At 55.9% G+C, this 17300-nt stretch overlaps 1 protein-coding gene across 1 annotated transcript in view; it reads right to left on the reverse strand.

The window, feature by feature from the left end:
- FRMD1 (FERM domain containing 1) overlaps positions 1-11212 on the reverse strand; it is a 47153-nt gene extending 35941 nt beyond the window's left edge. Inside the window, exon 1 of the transcript XR_010158264.1 lies at positions 11126-11212. The gene's annotated coding sequence lies outside the window, so the exon portion shown is untranslated. The remainder of the gene's footprint in view (positions 1-11125) is intronic.
- Between the last annotated feature and the right edge of the window lie 6088 nt (positions 11213-17300).

The raw sequence follows: 17300 nt of genomic DNA on the forward strand, positions 1-17300 counted from the left end.
GTCTCTTGTGGGCTGGACTTGTTCGCTCTCTGGCCTCACCGTCTGCTCCCACTAAGGGGTCCCTGGGCTGTAGCCACCCCAGCCCCTTGCCTCCCTGCCCCTGGGCCTTTGCACATGCTGTCTGAGGAGCTCTTTCCCAGCGTGGCTGCCCAGCCCATCTTCTCCCTGTTCTCACTGCCGGCTCTGATGCTGCATTCATGGGGAGGCCTGTCGCAAGCCTGCATGTTCATGGCTGCATACGGCGTTTAGAGTAATTTGACCTGTGCCTGTTTGCCTGTTTGTTGTCTGTTTCTCCCTGGAAGGAAAGTTCTGCAAGGTCTTACTTGCTGCTGTTTTGTTCCCTTCCATCTCCCCACTGCTGAGAGCAGTTCTTGGCCATGGCGCGTGCTTAGCAATGTGTGCTGCGCTGAAGTTTGGAGGAAACAGGTGACACCCAGGGCACACGTCCACCATGCACGGTGCTTCCACGTGATTCTCAGCCGCCCTCTTGGGGGCTACTCTGTCCATTTTACTGATCTGCCAATCGGGGCTCACGAAGCCAGCTCCAAAATCCAGGTCTCCTGGTTTCCATTCGAGGCTTGCCCACCGATCCAGGCCATTTGCTGGAGACCTCAGGTCGGCAGGAAGCCCTCACTGGCCACCCAAGCGGACTCCCGGCTCCGCTCCCTGCCCTGGGCTCCGTGGGGAGAAGGTGCCTGTAAACTATGGGGGGTTATGAATGTGAACCACGAAAATGATCATGAATGTGAACTGCAAACTTTTCAGAGCTTAGTGCAAAAAGACAAAAGATAGCCCACACCTTCTTCCTGGTTCCACACAACTTCCTGGTAACTAAAATGGTTACTGCCAGCCGATAATAAAAGGCCGAGGAGCCGCGGGGCTGGAGACCCCGCAGTGTGCGCCTTCCCGATACAGGGCCAGGCTGCAGGTGGAGATGCCCCTTCTCTGAATCCTCTTCCACGGACTCTGCTCTCTGTGCCCCAAAACTGCTCCAGCTGGTTTTTCTGCCTGGAATGTCCTTTCCACCTGTGTCCCTGCCCAGAGCCATCTCTGTCCCCCCAGGCCCCCAGCAGAGTCCTCCTCAAGTCCTCGCCCCTCCTCTTGTCTCAGGGTCAGGCTCCTGGGGACTCCGTGGCCTCGGTCAGGTGTCAGCAGGATGGCTCAGGTTGGATCTCCACTGTGCGTCCTCGCCCTACAGAGCAGTGTCTCTGGAGCCGGTGGGCGGATCTTGATGCAGAAACTCTGGGAGAGGCCGGCAACTGCATTTGGCGGGGCCCCAGCATCTGTGTATCTAGCAAGTGCTGGTGCTGCCGGCCCAGGGACCCTGAGAACACGGCCTCCGAGTGACACATGGGCCCAGTAGAGGCCCACGGGCTGGAACCGAATCATAGCTCCTCAGACAGACAGGCTGGGATGCTACTCCGCGGAAGCGAAACGCAGTCACCCAGAAACAAAACGGCCTCTGTTCTGCGCCCCCAGGTCCCAGACTAATAGACTCACTACCACGGGCCCAGCCATGCCTTCATTCCACTCACTCCGGATCAGGTGTGTCCCTAGGAAGAAATGGTCAAGAGTGGCCAGTGACCAGTAGCCCCACGTTCAGGTGTCCAGCACAGGCCAGTCGGCCTCCCCATGAGGTCCTTGAATGAGCCAGGCTCTGTCCAGCCTCCACAGCGCTGCACTTCCTGGCCCTCTGCTGGGCTGCTGCTGGCTCATCTGTTGGCTCAAATGTCATCTCTGTGGACAGAGTGCTGCCAACCACTCAGCCAGGGGCCTCGCCAAGGATGCACCCGTGTGCCACAGTGCCCCGTCTGCTCTGAGGTTTTGATGGGACTAGGATGGTCTTCCTTATTTGTCTATCATGTGTCCTGCTCAGTGTCACAGCAGCTCCTCCACCCCACAGTCCTTGTGCATCTCCAGGACTTTGCAAAATGTTCTCGATAAAGACTCATTAAACAAATGCACACTGGGCTGCTCTGGACTGAAGGTCTGTGTCCCCCAAATTCACCACGTGGAAATTCTCACCCGAGGGGGATGGTGTTAGGAGGCGGTGCCTTTGGGAGGTGATGCGGTCATGGGGGTGGGGCCTCAGGAATGGGATTAGTGCCCTGTATAAGAGAGACCCTCCGCCCCTCCATCATGTGAGGTTTGGGAGGTGATACAGTCATGGGGGTGGGGCCTCAGGAATGGGATTAGTGCCCTTTATAAGAGAGACCCTCCACCCCTTCATCATGTGAGGTTTGGGAGATGATGCAGTCATGGGGGTGGGGCCTCAGGAATGGGATTAGTGCCCTTTATCAGAGAGACCCAGAGAGACCCTCCACCCCTTCATCATGTGAGGACACTGCAAGAAGGTGCCGTCTGCAAGGAAGCGGCCCTCACCACACACCAAATTGCCCAGTGCCTTGATCTCAGGCTTCAAGCCTCCAGACTGCCAGGGCTGAGTGTCTGTTGTTTAAGCTCCTGGTCTGTGGGATTTTGCTACAGCATCCTGAAAGGACTAAGACACTGTCCCAATCCAGTCACCACCAGGGTGACCTCTGCGGCAGCCACCCTGTGAGCAGGCCTGGCCAAGGACGAGAGGACAGAGGCAGCCTTGACCCTGGACATGCACACAACGTCGGTGTATCAGTCAGTTCTCACACTGCTCATAAAGACATGCCCGGGAATGGGTACTTTATAAAGGAAAGAGGTTTAGAGGACTCACAGTTCCACATGGCTGGGGAAGCCTCACAATCGTGGTGAAAGGTGAAGGAGGAGCAAAGAGATGTCTTCCATGGCGGCAGGCAAGAGGGCGTGTGCAGGGGAACTCCCCTTTATAAAACCATCAGATCTTGTGAGGCTTATTCACTGTCATGAGAATAGCACGGGAAAACCCGCCCCCGCGATTCAGTGACCTCCCACCGGGTCCCTCCCACCACACATGGGGATGATTACAGTTCAAGGTAATAACCTTGGGTGGGGACACAGCTCAGCCATATCAGTTTTCATATCACTGAAAACAGGTCCTGGGATCCAGAGCTCTCAGAACTCAAGGTCACGGTCATCATTCATCAAACATCCACAGCCTGGCCTGTCAGCAAGCACCACCGATGGCTGTGAGCTGACCGGCCCCACCTCACACTCGGCCATGCCAGCCCTGTGGAAATGTCGCCCCAGACCTGACAAGCAGCCTGCAGTGTAGACATTTGCTGAACTTTCACAGGAGACTCAGGCTTCCTGGACCGAGCCTGGGGCTCCCACTTGCCGGGCAGCATCCTAGGAATTTAAATCAAGGCAAACTCAATCTTTGTAAGGAACCTCTAATGAGGTAGGCAGACCATGGGGATTAGAGGCCAGAAAGACTCTGGAACTATTCGGAGACTGTCCACTGAGCACATGTCCAGAGCAGGATAAACATGACCTTTATGATTAGACCCTCTGAGCAGCTGAGGGACAGCGGCTCCTCAGAAGTGATCAGCACCTTCTGCCTCTTCCTTAGGAAGCAAGGTGGGTTCTGGCACAGGTGGACTCCAGCAGGGAGCAGCTTCTTTGGTTCGAGGTGAAATGAGATCTAGGTTTCTTTTGTTTCTTTGCTCTGTGGTTGGTTTGGAGTAGTGATTCTAAACAGCAGCCCTCAGGGCTTGGTGTTCAGTGTGGGATGCTTGTAAGGGACCCTCGCCCTCGGCTGACCCCTGTGCTTCTCCAGACTCTCCCTAGTAGATGACCCGGGAGCCACCCCTCTCTAGGTTGGCCAGCTCGGGAAACCCTCCCTGCTCAGCAAGGCCTGGCCCACTCTGTTCTGTCCACCTGCCCCTCTTCCCAGGCAAGCTGTGTGTTTTTAAAAATAGATTTTATATTTTAGAATAGTTTTAGGTTCATAGCAAGATTGAGAGGAAGGTGCAGAGAGCTCCCATGTGCTCCCTGCCCCCACCCGCACACGGTCTCCCCCACCCATGCACGGCCTCTCCCCACCCACATACCGCCTCCTCCCACCCGCGCACGGCCTCCCTCACCCACACATGGTCCCCCCACCCACACATGGCCTCCCCCCACCCACACACGGTCTCCCCCCACCCACACATGGTCTCCCCCCACCCACACATGGCCTCCCCCACCCACACATGGTCTCCCCCACTTAGTGGTGTATGGGTTACAATCAATGAGCCTGTGCTGACTCGCCACCGTCACCCAGAGTCCATGGTGACACCAGGGCTTACTCTCGGTGCCAGCCATTCAGAGTGGTTCCACTGTCCCCAACTCTCAGCCAAAGCAGAACAGCTGGGGAACGGGGTGAAGGTGCTTACACCTTTTCCAGATGTGTTCACACACAGAGTCACATCGAGCAAAGGGTTTACATTACCCCCATTTCACAGTTGGAGTAAACCGAGGCCCAAGAGGAATAAAAAAATGGCCCAAGACGGGTGCCTGTAATCCCAGCTACTCTGGAGGCTGAGGCAGGAGAATCGCTTGAACCCAGGAGGAGGAGGTGGTTGCAGTGAGCTGAGATAGTCATTGCACTCCAGCCTGGGCAGCAAGAGCAAAACTCTGTCTCAAAAAACAAAACAAAACAAAACAAAAATTGCCCAAGAAACAATTACAGAAACGAGAACCAAAGTACCCGGCCAGGTGCTACTTCTACCGGACCCTCCCTTGCGCAACCCCTTCTGTAACTCACCAGGGACTGGAGCCCCAGGGCAGGTCCAGTGTCCCCAGGGGCCAGAGCAAGCTCTGGGCCCAAGGATGCCCTGGTGCCTGCACAAGGGGTGCAAGGGGTCAGAGGTGTCCTGGACCCTCAGCAGAGAGTGGAGTTACCCCTGTGTGTTTAGAGGGACTTGACAAAGCTCACCTAACAGAAGGGAGAGTGACTGTTTTTTCTGTACTTCACATCATGAATTGAAAAATCAGGGGTCAAACTGTAGAAGGGGCACCGAGTGACCACAGCAATGTGGTGCCTGAGCCGCCAGGGACAGAGTACGGAGCCCACCTGGCAGGATGTTGGGGACAGCACTTGCCTGTCCCAGGTTCTGTGGCAGTTTCCGATGCCCAAAAGAGGCATCTTCCGCTGACGGGCACAACGGACCATAGTGCTCCCTCCCTCCCAGGCAGCGGGAGCACGGAGCTGACCTGTTAGCTGCTCACAGAGGTCAGTGAGATGCAAGCCTGACCTGGGCCTTCCTGTCCTCGTGGACAAAGCAAGTTGCCTCTCAGCCTCTACACCCACCACAGGGCGAATGCAGCCACCCAGCCCCCGCCAGACCCCTGGCAGCCCCCGGCTTTGGACCGGGGTCCTCTGACTGTCCTTCTGTCTGTGTGCTCAGCCAGAACCCCAGAGGGGCCTTTGTCACAGTCCCGAACTGCTCCCTACCAGGCCTCCTGGGACCCGGCACCTGTCGCTGGGGAGCAGGCCCAGGGCCCAGGGTTCAGACACAAATGCTCAGTGACATCGATAGAGTAATGGGCCTCGTGCCTGGTCTCCCTCCACAAACCCTGGAAGGTGCCCTATACGTTTCCAGAGTCTTGAAGGAAACCATTGGCCCAAATTGTGTTATTCATGGAAAGGCACCAAAACAATTTAAAATATGTGAACCTCCAATCAGCACTACCCGGTTGATTTAAAACCCCACACGCCGCCATCCATTTAATTTTGCTACATTTAATGACAACACAGCTGTTCGGGGTTGGGGGCCGGCGGGGGCCGGTGCCTTCCCTTTATCTGAAGTCCACAGGCCTGGTCCACTTTCCAGGCACAGATGTGGTTTCTCCAGGCCCTTGAAGTTTGCAGAGAACTGTGCATCTGGCAGCACACGGAACACCGTGAGGACGGCCCAGCCCCAAGAGCTCCCATCTCCAGGGCCAGCACTGAGAGGCAGGCACCCTCTTTCCACAAGAGCCCAAATGGAAGAGTTCTAAGACACAGTAACTTCAACACATGCACCTGGATGAAGGAGAAGCCATCAGCTCGGAGCAGGCAACGCTGGTAATTCTAGGCCTGAGACAAGGACAGTGGAAGAGGAGGACCCCTGGCTGCTTTCAGGTGGGGAAAGGCCAGCCCCTCACTCCCACCTCCCACTCGGGAAGCCTGGGCTGCCTGCACCTCTAAGCAGGACTGGTTGATCAGATGAACAAGCCAGTCCCCTGGCAAGACCTTGGGCACGCAGCAGCCACTGGGCAGACAGACAAGGGCCCAGGCTGACCCTGACAGGGGGTCCGGGACAGTGTGCTGCCCACATTCAGATGCCTGGGTCATCGGGTCATCGCTGGGCACCCTGCAGATGGGAGCAGATGTGACTCTAGGGGATGTCCAGGCCACACAGGGCTGGCCCACCAGGAACTGGGGTGGGTGCCCTGAGCCCGGCTCCCAGGAAGGGGAGAGGTGGCGGCTGTTGCCTTCAGGGCTCCTTGGCCTTATCAGGAATGCTGGCCAGATGCTCCGAAGCCTCCTGTTAGGATATGTTTCCCTTCCTAGGTGGCATCAGAGCAGTGGGCCAGCGGCTCTGGCCATGGAGGCTGGTCGAGGGATGGAGGGGGCGCGGCTTTTGAGTGTATGCTGCCAGGTGGAGGCTAGGACCTAGCCCATCTCTGACTCGTTCACTCACAAAACAAAATTGTGCACTGACTCTGGGACACAGAAGTCTCCAGGCCTAGGGGCACAAAGGCAGCAAGAGGAAGATTCATCCTGTGAGTTCAGCGCCAGTGACAATCGCCTTGGCACCTGTGCGGGGGTTGGGGAAGCTCCCTGGAGAGTGGGGGGTGGGGGGTCCCACACAGGTAAGACCCCGGAAGAGGCTCCATTTCCATGTATTTTGCATCTCCTATGTGGGGCAGAGCTGGGACAGGTGCTTTACTGTCACCTCTTCCTAATTCCTGCTGTAACCTGCAAGGTTCTTGCACACTGCCCAGCGTCCCAACACCTCTGTGAGCCGAGGCCAGAGCCCAGCTCAGCCTGCTGAGCCCAGAGCACCTGGCCACACTCCACCGGCTGCTCCGTGTGTTCGACCACCACCATTACAACACAGCTCACACTGTGACTGGGACACCATGCCCCAGTGTGTCCATAGTAGGAAGTGCGAGGCCGCCAGGCCACCTTCCCTGCACAACACCATGCACGGTGCTGGCTTGGGATGTGACATTTTGGCAGCCAGTGCTGACCAGCGCACACCTCCATGATGCACCAATGGATGGCCGTGGGTCATTGGTGGGGCACACAGCCCTGCACCAGGCAGCCCTAGCCCCGGTGACGGGACAGGAGGGGCCAGGTGGGCTCCTGAGGCTTGGTTGGGGGCACCCAGTGGAGAGCATGTGGGAGGTGCCTGCGCCTCTGCCCTCTCCAGAACCTGGAGCCCAACAGGGGCAAGACCGCCCTCCCTTGCAGCAAAGCCCTCCCTGGCCAGTTCCACTGTCCACCCTGGGTCTCTGCTGTCCCCGGCTCTCCTGCTGGGCTGCAGACACAGCAGCCTCTCCCTCTTTTGACTGTGCCCTCCCTCCCATCTGCTGCCCCAGGGGTCTTGAACACATCATGAGAGGCAATGGCCTATTTGGAAGTCTCCGACTGGGCCCAGGCCCCTCCGCTGTCCACCCCCAGTCCGTCTGCCACCGTGTGCTGTGCTCACCGTCCCGGGCCCAGGACACCCCAGCAGGCAGCCACCACTCCATAAACACAGATGGACTCTGACTAATTGTTCCACTTAGGAAATTTGGACTTGACAATGGGTTTATCAGGGAATCAAATGCATTTCTGCACCTAGAATATGTTTGGCTTAGGAGGGGTTTATCAGCAGGCCCCATTGTCATTTGAATGTCTGACCTTGAAAGGCAAATGGTTCCACATGGCTCCCAGAGCACCTGGCGCTATGCCGTGTCACTCATGCCCATGATAATCTGCTGCAGGCTGCCTGCCCACCGGGCAGCAGGTGGCAGGAGACACAAGCAGAGATGGCGCGCTCCTGCTCACTGCCCGCCCTGGCTCTATAAATATTTGTTCAAAGAAAGAAGTGACCTTCCAGCCTCAGTGGTGCCTTCCAAGTGGCACTCCCCCCACCGAGCCTAGGCCTGCTCTCCCTCCCCGGGTGGGGTTGGGATGGAAGAGAGACAGGGTCTGGGTGAGCCACCGGCTCTAGTCATGGCTAGGAGGAGCAGGAATGCCTGCCTGGGGCAGGGGCTGCACCCTGTAGGCCATGTGGACTGAAGGAGCCCACCCGGCCGGCCCTCAGCCTTGTGGGCCCTCAGCTTCTGGCACCCTGGATGATAAGTGTGGGGCTGGCAACATCTCTCCCATGGATAATGACCCCCCACCAGCCCTGGTGACCGGGGCCCAGGCAGATCCTGTGCTGAACTCAAGGGTGTTCCCAGCCCAGGCGACACCGAAAGGACTCCTGATGTTTGATGGGACCCCCAGTACCATTCCACCTGGGGCCATGGCCATTGTCACCTGGTGCTCCTCCAAATGTTCCCGGAGGGGCCCTAGGAGAGGTGAGGTCTCACTGACCCCGCCAGCAGCAACAGCAAGAGCCCCCGCTGCCCCTGGCCTGGCCCACATGCTCAAGGGGACGGGAGAGCAGCCCAGGCAGGGTGACCGTGGCTGCAGTGATGGCTGCACTGGGACAGGCACCACCTGAGATTGTCCCGGGCAAGACAGGCCTGGGGTCCACCTATGAGGAGGGGAGACCTGAGCCTGTTCAAAATACAGCCATTTTCAAAACTGAAGGTAAAATTCCTGTCAAATCCAAAGCCCTGGTCTGCATCTCAGTGAAGATGCTTCGGACAAAGCTCAAGGCAGTGACTCTGGGTGGGGAAGTTTGTGTCCTTGGGAAGCCACTGTACTTTTAGAATACTGAGCCTTCCAAACAGACACCTTGTACATGTCAATAAAATGACCCTATTGCTTCTAAAACAACAAACAAAATTGTGAAACATCAGACAAAATCTGCATTGTAAACAACCTTGCCCTGCCACCTCTCCCAATACCGACTTTAAAAGCTTAGAAGCCCCGAGTGACAGCGTGGATAAGCAGACCAGCTCTAGTGCCTCCTTAGCTATGCGAGGCAGTCGCTGTACTTGCAGGAAGTGACTGAACCCCTGCAAGGCCGAAGCCTCTCCCTTAGCAGGGGCCGAATAGAGCTCCTCGGAGGGAAAGCAGTGATCTGTGAGGCTGAGTCTGGGAATCCCCCTCTCCAGAAGAAATGAGATGCAGCCGCTCTCCAGGTGCTTAGGAGGAGCTGTGGGGTCTCAGCGGAGGAACTTCACCAAAGACAGTCAATGCAGAGCCGATACGTCCTGGCTAAACTGGATCTCCGTGGCAGGCGGCCCCGCCCGGCCTGGCTTTCGGGGAGACATTTCCTGCTGCATCCTGCAGAGAACACCCTGCAGTCCTCAGGTTCCTGACTTCCTTAGTCTTCTCGGGGCCTAAGGTTTCCTGAGTTCAAGTTCACGTTCATATCTGAAGGGGTCTGACAGGCGCCAGGCCAGAATCCTGGAGAATTGGCACCCCAATGACCACTCGGCTGTCTCTGGAAACTTCTCCATGGGTCTGGACCCCCTGCTCACCTCCGGGGTATGTGTTCCCAACTGTGGAGCTCATACAAGCCCACCAGGCCATTCTAGCCATGCCCAGAGACTGGAAGGGGCCCTGTAATGCACCCTGAGTCTCAAGAGGCCTCCCCATTGTGTGACCAAGCCCAGGGTGCCTGGTGACCTCTTGTGCTGCAATCCTGGGCACCAGAGAAACCTTCTAAAGCCCACGGGGGATAAAGGAGACACAAATGATGCTGAGTGGGGGACGACTAACAGAGCCCCCTGTGCCCCCGGCCAACCAGGCTGCACTCCCCGCCCCACCTGGAGTGGCTGGTGCTGGGGACGGCTCCTCCCCAGCTCCTGTTCTGTCTGCGTCTTTCTGCAGAAAGACAGACTACACCTGCCCTGGCCCGCGGGAGCACATAGGGTAGGTGAAGGCACAGCCCACTTTGGTTTTCAGTCGTCTTTTCCTTAATACTTAATGGGGCAGGGGGTGGGGGAGGTGGGGCTGGGGCGGGGAGGTCCCACAGAGAAGGGCTGAAGTCCTGAAGAGGCATGGGTGGGGAGAGGCGGCATGGGTCGGGGGAGACGAGATTTAGGGCCACCCAGCGACGGCGCCCCTTCCCCACCACCCCTGCTCAGTCTACTCAGGAAACATCACCACCTAGGCTCTTCCAGACCCTTCCGGACCCTTCCAGACCCTTCTGGAGGTCCTGCTCCCACGTTCGCTCACCTCCTACGCCAACCTTACTTTCAAAGACGGGAGAAAGGGGGAGCTTTGGACGACCTCATGGAACCAAGGTGAGGATGTCTTCACTTTGGTAATTAAATGCTTAGATGTCATTTTGTGACCTGATGTCTGTTCCTGCCCCTGCAGCACACAAATCACTCAAACCTGCACCCTGGCCAGGGTCTGCACCTCCTGCTCCGAGCACTGGCGGTACCTCATCTCAGGTGCCGGCCTTTTGGCTCTGGAAGCAGCCACAGCTAGGACTGCCGCTGGGAGAGGAGAAAACTTGGTTTGTAGAAGGCAGGAGCAGAGCCTGACTCCAGGATCCTCCAGGCCTGTGTGGGCACCTTTTAGGGTCCAAAGCCCTCTAGAAACACGCTTCAAAAACCAAATTCCAGCCCACACCAGGGTGAGGGTGGGGTGGGGAAGGGGGTAAAGGCAGGCAGAGCTTCCGATTCCCTTAGCCAGCACCTGCTTCTGAGCGCAGAGCCGCGGGGAGGGCAGACAGGAGGCTAGGGGAGGGGACAGGGGAAGGGGGGGTGTTGGACTGGAGGGGAGGTGGGGAGAGATGGGGGAAATAGCGGGAGGTAGGGAGGAGGTGGGAGGAGGTGAAGGGGAAGTGGGGGCGGGGGGGTAGGGCCAGGGCTCCTTCCAGAAGGCAGGCAGGGTGCACTTAGCCCGGGGCAGGGACCCCCATGGGCCGGCGGGTCCTCCCAGACCCGCCTCAGTCCTGGAAACCCCGAGGGGACGACAGCGGAAGCCGCCTGGGCCCTGCGCTCTGGGCCCTGGGGCGCAACCCCTGAAACTCGACAGTTAGCGCCACTCCCCGCCTCCGGGGTCCCCTCGTCTGGTGGCGGCGGCTGGAGAAGGGCGCACCCCGTCCGCGGAGACCCACGCGCTCACCTTCCGGGGGCCGAGGTCCGGCTCGTCGTCCGGCTCAAGGCTCCGGGCCGTGGTCCCGCCGGCGGTGTAGAAGCGGCCGCCGCTCTTGTGCCCTCCGGGTGGGACCACGTGGGGAGGCAGCGGTGATCCCGGAGGGTGACGCGGCCCGGGCTCCGGATTGGCCGGCGGCGCCCGCCCCCTCCCCGCCCAGCCGACTCTCCCCGGCAGGAGCGCGGGCCGTGCAGGGTCTCGGGGGTCGAACCGTCCTGGAGGTCACACGGCCCCAGAGTTGCCTGTCCCAGGGGTCGCCCAGTCCGGAGGGTCGCTCCATCCCCGGGTCACACGTCCCCCGATTGCCCGGCCCAGGGCTGCAGCATCCCAGCCTTGCAGAGGCGATCGCGCCACCCACCCCAGACGGGCCGCTCCCTGCGCGGACGCACCGGGTTCCGCGCCTTGCAGGCTGCTGGCGACCCCGCTGCCGGGTTTCTCCCCGGACCTCACGGCCTGGACAGCACACTCGGAACGGCGGCATGCATTTGAAGCCATCGCTGCCTGCGTTGTCGGTGGATGCGGTGGACCCGGGGCGGGCAGTGCGGAGCGCGGAGGGGAGACCTGCTCTGGGGGACAGTGGCGGGGAGGGGATGGTCCTGGGGTTTGCATGGGTGATGGGACAGTTCCAGCCCCGGGAGCGGGAAGACGACGCGGCGGTGGAGCTCTAGGAAGGGGTGGATGTTATCACCCTGCAAAACCAGACCACCGCCCAGGAGGGCAGTTGAAGCTTCACTGGCCCAGGGCGACTGGCCCAGGGCGATTTGCCCCGTCTGAGGGTGACATTAGGGCAGACACCTTTAGGAGCGAGGGAGGAGGCCTCTTGGATATTTAGGGGGAAGTCGGGGGTCCCAAATTGAGGACCAGCAAGTGCAGAGGCCCCAGGCACGCTGGGGGTTGAGAGAGCAAAGAGAGGGAGAGAGGGCGTCATTCCTGACCCCTGAGGCTGAGCGCCCAGAACCCAGCCTTGGCTGTGTTCTGAGACTCTGGGGAACCAGGTTCCAGGCCGCCCAGCATCAGGGCTCGGGGCGTTTCTCTACCGTCCTGGTTTGGATTTCTCCTTCCCCTTCCTCCCCCTGCCCCAGGCCTCATATGTTCCCAGTTTTCCTTCAGTGCTGATCTTCCAGCATATAATACTATTTAGCCATTCATTTTGACAGCCTCCCCCAGTTAGAATTTAAGTGCCAGCAGGGCAGATATTTTTTATCTGTTTTGTTTACTGCTGAAACCCAAGCACCTCCAAGAGCTGCTGGCACTGGAGAGTTCTTGGCGGAATGAATAATTCATGTATCAGGGCCCAGATGAAATACAGCAGCTCAGGTAGAGTCCTCCCACTCCATTCAGTCATGTCAGCGCACCTGGCACCTTGCCTTAGGGGAAGTAGCTCCTACGTGGATTTAATTCCCTTCTCCTCCTCTTCCTTCTGCACTCCAGCAGGAACAGAGCAATGCACCATTTAAATGAAGGTGGTTCATGCCATCCACACACTTGCACAATAAGGACAACTGGGTGGCAAAGAGCTCGAGGGTTGAATCAAGAGGTCACAGACCAGCAGGACCCAGAAACTAAGACGGGCTTGATGTTGTGGTGCCTGGGTGTTGTGTATCTGCCCTGGGTGATTTTTGCTTTTTGTTTATTTATAAGCTGGTAGCAGACAGGTGACGACTTCTGTATTCACCTGCCCGGGTAGTCTGGAAGCAGCCTCTTTGTCACACCTTTCACCCAGGCAGTGAGCCCACTCTTGGTCCACTCTGATCTCCGTGGGGCCCTTGCTCAGTCGTTGCGTCTGGTCCTGTCCTCTGTGGAGATGGACTCGGCCCTCCACATAGCCCCGGATGACAGCCTGCCTGCTGTTTGGAGCTGGGTGTGATCTCATCTTTGAATCACATCTCAGCGTTGCCTCTTTCCCTTGTAGACCTGTTTATTCTCTGCATTGCCACAAAATGACATCCATGTGAGTATTATGAGGTTACTTTGTGAAAAGGGTGGTGAAATGCCAGGTATTGCTGATGTCCAGTACATAAGTGTGTCAGTGTATGCAGAGTTATCACACGTGGCAGCAGCGACTTGATGGAGAGAGCGAATTGGGATTTAACTCAGGAGCCTTTTCAGTGTCACAACGACGCGGCAGCAATGGCCCTGCCTGGTCTAACTTACAGGACACACAACTCGTCAATCCTCATGTGTCCAGAAGGTGCTAGAATGACAGCTGCTGGTGCTGCCGTGATGCCACCCACCTGGAGACGTGGTTCCCTGGCGTGAGGGGATGTTTTATGTGACATTTGTATAATAAAACAACAAATGGCTCTTGACTGTTCGGATTGGGAGTTTAATGCTTCTTTCTCCCTAGAAAAAGATAAAAAATTTTATGTCTGGGGAAGAGGAAGAGGAGGAGGACAAGGATATCACTTCGAATTTTAATGGAGAAGACAAGGAAGACAATTTGAAAAAACCATGTTTTAATATTTACAGAGAAAAGTGTCTGGAGGGAAATATAAATATATTAAAATACATCAAAAGGAGTAAGATGTCCAGGTTTTTTTGTTTTTTTTTTTGCTTGTTGATTTTTAAAAACAAATAGTTATTTGTATAATAAGAATTAACAACAACAAAAAAAATGAAAACAACCTTGCTGAAAAGTAAATGTTTTAATTCTAGGAAACAAGGTGGTTTCCCTGTGTTTGATTTCTGGCTGCAAACGGAGCAGAGCTTTAGGACCAGGAGCCAGCAGCCTGGCTCTTCATACCTGCTGCGGCCAGGAGAGGTGCAGCCTCTCACTGTCAGTCATCTGGTCTCCAGCAGCTTCTTGAGTTACTCGCCCCAAAGCACCTGTGTCAGTTTCTCCTCGGGGAGCGCTCCTGCAGTAAAATTTGGCCCCAGGTGTGTTGTATTTTGTGGCTTTAAAAGGCTCCCGTTGCCCTTCTCTGAACGTCAGCTTTGTCTTTGGACCACACCCGCCTGAAATCCATGTTCCTGACACTGGCCTTGGCTGCCACGCCTCACCATGTGAGTTTTCTCTTAAATGGAACAGTTGTGAAGAGATTTTTTTCTTTGTTTTTGGTGTCTTGCTTTTTAAAGGGCAGCTACAGGAACTCTCACTCATTGCTGGTGGGAAGGCAAAATGGCACAGCCACTTTGGAAGACAGTTTGGCAGCATCTCACGAGACTAAACGTACTCTGACCACAGGATCCAGTAATCACACTCCTTGGTATTTACCCCAAGGAAATGAACACTTAGATCCAGCAAAACCTTCATGTGGCTGTTTATAGCAGCTTTATGCATTATTGCCAAACTTGCAAGCAACCCTGATGCCCTTCAGGGGGTGAATGGATAAACCGTGGGATCCCCCAAAAAATGGGGTGCTGTGCAGCAGCTGAAGGGGCGGAGCCACGGAGCACGGGAAGGTGTGGAGGAGCCTTCCAGGCAGGGCCCACTCAGTGAAGGAAGCCGGCCTGAAAATGCTTCCAACAGCATGATTCCAAGGACGTGACGTTCTAGAAAAAGCGAAAAGATGGAAATAGGGAAAAGATCAGTGGTTGCCAGGGACCTGGGGAGAGGAAAGGATGCATAGGTGGAGGAGAGAGGATTTTTAGGGCAGTGGAACTCTTGCCTATGACATGGTCATGGTAGAGATGTGTCATCGCATGTTTGTTGGAACCCAGGGATGCGCACACGGAGACTGAGCCCCAGTGTGTACTGAGGACTTCAGTCAGCAACCGCATCCCAATGTCAGCTCACCAGTGAGGACAGCTGTGCTATAGCCACACCGGATGTCAAGAATAAGGGAAATTGGGGTGTGGAGAGGGGTACATGGGAACTCTGTACTTTCTGCACCATTTTTTCTGTGAACCTAAAACTGCTCAAAAAAATAAAGCCTATTGGAAAAATGGGAGTAGGATGTTGTACTTTTAGCTACCAAGGGTGTGTGTCCCTGTGAATAAGTGTTAGGGAGGGAGGAATTGGCTGGGTGTGGAGGCTCACGCCTGTAATCTCAGCACTTGGGAGGCGGAGGCAGGTGGATTGCTTGAGCCCAGGAGTTTGAGACCAGCCTGGTAAACATGGTGAGACCCCGTCTCTACAAAAAAAAAATATAAAAATTAGCAGGGCGTGGTGGCTCACACCTGTAGTCCCAGCTACTCGGGAGGCTGAGGCGTCGCTGCACTCCAGGTTGGGCGACAGAGCTGCCAGGAGAGGTGTCAGAGCCCCAGCATCAGAAAAACAGTCAGCTCACGGGTGGTAGGTAGTAAGAAGAATTTACGGACAACGGCATAGGTTTGAAAAAGGAGAAAGAAAGAACGCTGCAGAGGAGTGCAGTGAGAGTCTCAGTGAGGGGACGGAGCGTGCGATGGTCGATTTTTCTTAGGGGCATTTATGGACCTTAAAGCAGGAGCTGAGGGCAATTTGGGCCACACTAGCCACGGAGTACGTGATAAACTGAGGGTAATTTGGGCCACAGTAGCCACGGAGGTCGTGATAAATGACTACATCTTTAGAGGTTCAGTTGCCCTGACGTCAGCAAGGGTTGCCCAGTGAGTTTCAACATGCATGCGTTCCAGAGATGTATAGAAACCCTAGTTACTGATGACTTGTTGGAAAGAGGCTTGGAACCAGATGCTGGCGTTAGATAATAGGGAAGCCTAACGGCTTCTGAATTTCTCAGATAAGGAGTGCTGTCTCTGGATGGCCTGCTTGATGCCCACCAGGCGATCTTTGCTCTCCTCAAGAGCCAGACCTTGTCTCAAAAAAAAAAAAAAAAACCAAAAAAAAAAAAAGGGTGGGGTGGGGGAGGAGTAGAGACGGGACATTTTGAAGACTTGAAGACGAGTTAGTAGACAGTGATGGGGCTGTCTGCGGGTTTTGCCTGATGGTTGCTCCCTGGGCCATAGGCAGGTTCCAGCCAGGCAGAGGGAGCCCAGGCAGGCGGCACCCTTGCTCCAGGGGTGGAAGGAGGTGTGAATAGCAGAGGCTGCCATGCTTCAGCTGGGGCTGATCTCTGTGGGAGGGAGGACACGTGAAGGAAGGAGGGGGAGGAATGGAGGACGGAGGAGGGACGAGGGTGGGGCTGTGCCAGACACTCCATGCGGGTGCTGGGTCAGGTCTGGTGGCTCCTGGGAGAAAATTTCCCCCTTTCATTTTCAAAAGACGACGTCAAAACAACTTAAAGTCTTTCCAAACACAGTTCCGTGCACCCACCACTGAAGGCCATGATACAAGGAGAAACATATGAAGGAAACATGTTCCTCTCACGCATCCCTAACAAGCAGGCTGTAGGAGCTCGTCTGTTGTGAGATGGAGCAGGTCCTGAAGTCATTCCTGATGGCTGGAATTTTCACAAAAGTTTCTCACAGCATAGCACTAACAATCCAGTAATTTGAAAAATGATGAGTTATTTCCTCAACAATTTGCAAAGGTCAGAATTATTATTTCTTTGCCATTCTTTTGGTAACGAAAGTTTTCTTACTTGTCATCTGTGGGATGTTTTTGCTGGGTGACAGGCAAGTAACATGACACCACCCTATGAGCTGTGTTTAAGCAGAATTTAAAAACAAAGGGCTGGGTGCAGTGGCTCACACCTGTAATCCCAGCACCCTGGGAGGCCGAGGCAGGCAGATCACTTGAGGTCAGGAGTTCGAGACCAGCCTGGCCTACATGGTGAAACCCCATCTCTACTAAAAATACAAAAATTAGCTGGGCATGGTGGTGGGTGCCTGTAATCCCAGCTACTCGGGAGGCTGAGGCAGGGGAATCGCTTGAACCCGGGAGGCAGAGGTTGCAGTGAGCTGAGATTGCGCCGCTGCACTCCAGCCTGGGCGATAGAGCAAGACTCAGTCTAAAAAAACAAAAACAAAAAACAAGGTAGTTGGGGAGCGGGAGAGGACCATGAGAAGTGAGAATCTGCAGCCCCCTGAGGCCTGGCCGGGCCAGACCCCGTCCTGCTCCCGAATAGCTGCTGGCAGGATGCCCGATGCACCCACCCTGATCTGAGCATCCCCTCAGGGAACATTTGCAAATTGAGTCCAACAAGAACCCACTTGCCATCAATTCTGAATTTTTGTGTTGTGAGTCAGGCATGCTCTCACCCCAACGCAATAAGGCTTCTGTATGACAAAAATCCAATTATTTGCCTAATAATCTCTGAGAATATTT

This window comes from Pan troglodytes, chromosome 5 (assembly GCF_028858775.2).
Source record: "Pan troglodytes isolate AG18354 chromosome 5, NHGRI_mPanTro3-v2.0_pri, whole genome shotgun sequence".
Taxonomy (NCBI): Eukaryota; Metazoa; Chordata; class Mammalia; order Primates; family Hominidae; genus Pan; species Pan troglodytes.